A 4523-nucleotide genomic window follows, 5' to 3' on the forward strand; every position below is an offset into this window, starting at 1 on the left:
ATATTTGTTTTTGTTTGTAATATTCTGAGCATTGCTATAAGAGAGCCTGTGACCCAAGCATTTAATTGCCAGCGACTGCCTAATGTAATTGTGCATTTGACAATAAACTCTTGAATCTTTGCATGGAGCTGGCCACGTGTGTGTATTCTTCGTAACTCCCTGTGTCTCCTATGAATGATGAGCAACAGTTTGTGAAGCCTGTTATTAGGTTTGGAGGTGATAGTCTGTGTTGGGACTATCAACCGATTACATGGCCTCAGTCCAGAAGCTAATACTGCTTTACCACGTTGTTTCGAATCCCGCTCAGGTATCTTGTATTTTATTAATTTTTTACCCATATGATTTAAATTGTTGTCTCAACTTGATGCTGACACGGGCACATAACATTAACTCGTGATTATTATTTTTTTCTTTGTTTATTTCAACGACACCTTCAGTAGATCACCGCACTTCATAGACAGGCGCTCTGGGGAAAATGACGAATCTGCGACCGAGTCTGCAACCGAACGACAACATCTGCAACCAGTTGCCATGATCCCCAGCTATACTGGAACACCGGCAGCCACTTCCCTAAGTACACGTCGGCAACGCGTACCCTGCGCGCTGACGTCGATGCACGCACGTTCTCTGTTGATGTGGTTCTTCTAAACCACGTGATCAAATACTTTTCATTTGCAGCATTTTGAATAGTGCACCAGGGTAATAAATTACTCTAAAAGGGTCTGTATTAGATGAAAGAAAAAATAGCTTAGGCTTGTTTTGTTTGTTATACTTATATATTCTATATTTAACATTTGAGAATTTACCGTCACCATCCAGCACTGTTTGTTCCTGATGAATCCTACAACTCATCTGCAGATGAACATATTCTACATTGAACCTTTTGTCAAGATTCACCTGACCACCGAAATCTGATCAGTTCTTTGAGTCCGAGTGAAAACTGATCAAAGTTGAAGAGATCCCCTCAAGGCTAATAAGGATAATTTTCGAGGCCACCGTAAAGTGACCTTTGACCTTTGGCTGCCAAAGTCAAACCAGTTAATCCTTAAATCCAAATTATACAAAATTTGAAGAAATGTCCTAATTGCGTTCTTGACCTTTCATGTTCACAAAAATGGGAGGGATTCACAGATGGACAGAGGAGCCGTAAACACATGGCATGAAAAGATCTCTTTAGGGGCTAATCCCTCATTTTACTGTCTTGTAAAATATGCAAATTAATGTTGATATGTGACTTTACTGCTCAGTAGCCGTTGCTGTGTAAACGCTGTTTAGTTTCCTTACAGTGTTGCCTGCTGTTATCGAATGAAGACAGACAATGCAGTTCAGAGTCAACTTGTGTATTTGTCAAACACATGCAATGCAAATTATACAAGGGAATCATGAGATGGAAACAGAGATGTCTGTTGTATTGGCCTCTGTTGTTAATGCTCGTGAGGGACTTCAGAATTATCCCTTGTCACTTGTTAGTCCTCCTCAAACAGTTCTACAATATATTGTGTTTCTATATATTGTGTTTCTATGGTGCAGAGTGAATTAAGAAAACTTTGTGTTCATCCTATCTGATTTATTATGGTACATCTTTTTTCATTGTCAATGTTTGTCATAAAAAGAAGCTGAATTTACTAATCTTGGCTTGTATTATTTAAGTTTGAATGATTTACGGAATGTTTTAGTTTTTTTTCATTCATTGCATGTCAGCAATGTCTGAGGTCTGTTCAGCAATCAACAATATCAAAAAAGCTCTACAGTACAATTCAACTTGGTGTTAGTATTACAGCAACAAAACGTGCATTGTGCTTATAGCTTTGAAGACAAATTGCCAAAGAGGAAGTGATAGTATGAATGTTGCTGCCATGATGGAGATCTGGAATCGTGACACCCGCGAATGTCCGTGTCAGTCCCATATGGTGAAATCAAAATAATAAAATAATCAATACACACCTATTTTTTATCGTATAAAATTTTTTCTGATATGATTATCAATATTTTCAAACCCATCATCCATTCCACCCATGTTATCCTTGGTTGAGATATGTGCTTAAGTGCCCTTTTATTTGTAGTTTTTGTTTTATACAAATAACTTTGAAATTAATCATTCATTATTAGTGAGAGACAATTAGCAGATCGTGTTCCTCCGTCAATCTTTTTTTAACACAGAACTTCCGATCTTTGTGCTTTTCGGAGGGAATCAGTCAAAAGTCTAAGTGAAGTCACAAGTTGTTGGTGTTGAAATTATCGTATATTCTGAGCAGCCGAGAGGTGTCGATGATGGTGAAGTTTGAAGGAAGGATTCCGCGAACCATAACTAGCTTGCACAGTAAATGTTTTATTACAAAGAAGTTCACAGATCAGGACGGACTCTAGAAGTCCGGAGACATCCACACGCCAATAATGGAAGCCTGCCTTTGCAGGAGTCGAGCCCACATTATATAGAGAGGTTGTGACCCAAGGCAAAACAATGTCCCACATCTCGTGGTTCAGCAGGGCATGACTGTATTTATCTAAACATATAATGTTAATGAAAGGGTGTATTCATAAATACATGCCTCGCGCTTAAAGACAAAGACCCATGTTATATACTCATCCATTAACAGGTCAGTGATCATTTCCCTAGGGGAGAGAACTAACTAAAAATACAAGGAGGAGTTACTGAGAATCTAAAGATGAGGGCTGCATGCTTAAACATGTGATTCTGGTTCATAAACAGGTTACAGGGATCTATTTAGCAAAGACACTACAAAATCAACATGAAGTCCAGTCTTTTGCTCTTCAAATTGACTGAAGTCATCAGATTAATGACTGAAGTCTGACTTTAATCCTCTGTCTCTCTGTCCTCTGCTCACAACTCATCGGTCAGTTTTATTTTTTTAATATGTCAGCATACACACCACACAATAAGACAATAAATAAATGAATGAAAACACTTCTCTCCTCAAACACAAAGCTGTCCAATCTGTCAGATGTCAAATGAGTCAACGTACTTCAATCCAACACATACTCTGTCTATACACCATCCTGGCTCCTCATGCTGAAGCATACAGTTTATTAATTATAGTGCAGGCTGCACTGGGGTAATCCATCTCCCACTGTAACATCATTAGGTGAATCCGGAGGTAAATTAATTACTGATGATGCCTCCGCGAGCACGATGATTCTCTGTGGACCACAGCGTGTCTGAAACAAATCTTCATTCAACATGACTTCCCAGACTGAATTTGACATGTTCCACATGATGAGCCACGTGTGGGTTTTGTTCTTCTGCTCTTGCAATGTGACCTTGAGTCAGTTGGGGACGGAGCGGCTGGGAGATGATGTTGATGAAATGTTTCTGGTCAATAGCCAACAATCTGCATCCGAGTGGAGTTTCAGCGGAACAATCAATAGAAGCCTGCTGGCAGTGTGGTGTCAATGAAAGGAGTTGGTGTCAGACAGGTTCCACATTAATGCACTGTGGTTCGTATAGCACTGCAGCTGCAAGCTCAGGCCTCCTGCAGAGTTAGATGTCTGTAAGCAGCCACTGGAGAATAACTCGACCTGCACAGAAACATGCTGAGAAATCAGTCTCAACTCAAATGTAGCTGGATAAGGCTTCCAGCTCCACCATGATTGAAAGTAAAGACGAGTATCAGGCCTGGAAAGTGGTGATTTCCAGACAAATTGTGATATATTTCTGTACGTGTGTGTGTGTGGGTGTGTGGATGGGTAAATCAGAACATCAGTCATATTTTCATGCATCCAGGGCTAATGTTAATAGTTACAGTCAATAGGCTCAGTTTTGAAAATGCAGCCTGTCATCCATTTTAGACAAACCTATCAACTGTGTTCACTTTGAATTAAAAGTGACACCTGTTGAGTCCCACGATGCTGCACATGCCTCTCAAAACATTAGAGTGCCCTTGAGCAAGGCACCAAACCCCAACTAAAGTGTGGAGCTGCCTGAGTGGAGGCAGCAGCCAGTGGCACGGAGGCTGATACAGCTGTTGCTCCAGCTGTTCATAAGAATGAACCCTCTTTCTCAGAGTCAGGCCACAGACTGGTCATCTGCTCCTCAAGACGCTGCTTGTCCTCCTGACCAGTTCCTCCAGCAGGGTGGGAGGGGGGGACAGTGGTGACGATGGAAGGGGGCAGGGACCCGTCCAGTTGATCTGGAGAGCTGGCCGAGTTAAGTTATTCATAAAAACCTGGAGTAAATGCGGAAGCCTCTGACTATGCACCTTCAAAATAAAAGTGAGAGGACTTTAATGAATGCCCATCTGTAAGTGAATACAACTCACTGTTTTTATATATATATATATATATATATATATTGCATTAATTATATATAAATATATATATTGCATTAATTATATATAAAGATATGTATATGCATGAATTATATATTAAGATATTTATATGCAGTTATTTTACGTAAAAATATCATTTAAAGTTATTGTCTGTAAGGATATTGATATAAAATAATTTAATATAAAGATAATATAATGTTATAATTATATATCAAAGTACTGATATGCTGTCATTGT

The sequence above is a fragment of the Limanda limanda genome, chromosome 11, assembly GCF_963576545.1.
Source record: "Limanda limanda chromosome 11, fLimLim1.1, whole genome shotgun sequence".
Taxonomy (NCBI): Eukaryota; Metazoa; Chordata; class Actinopteri; order Pleuronectiformes; family Pleuronectidae; genus Limanda; species Limanda limanda.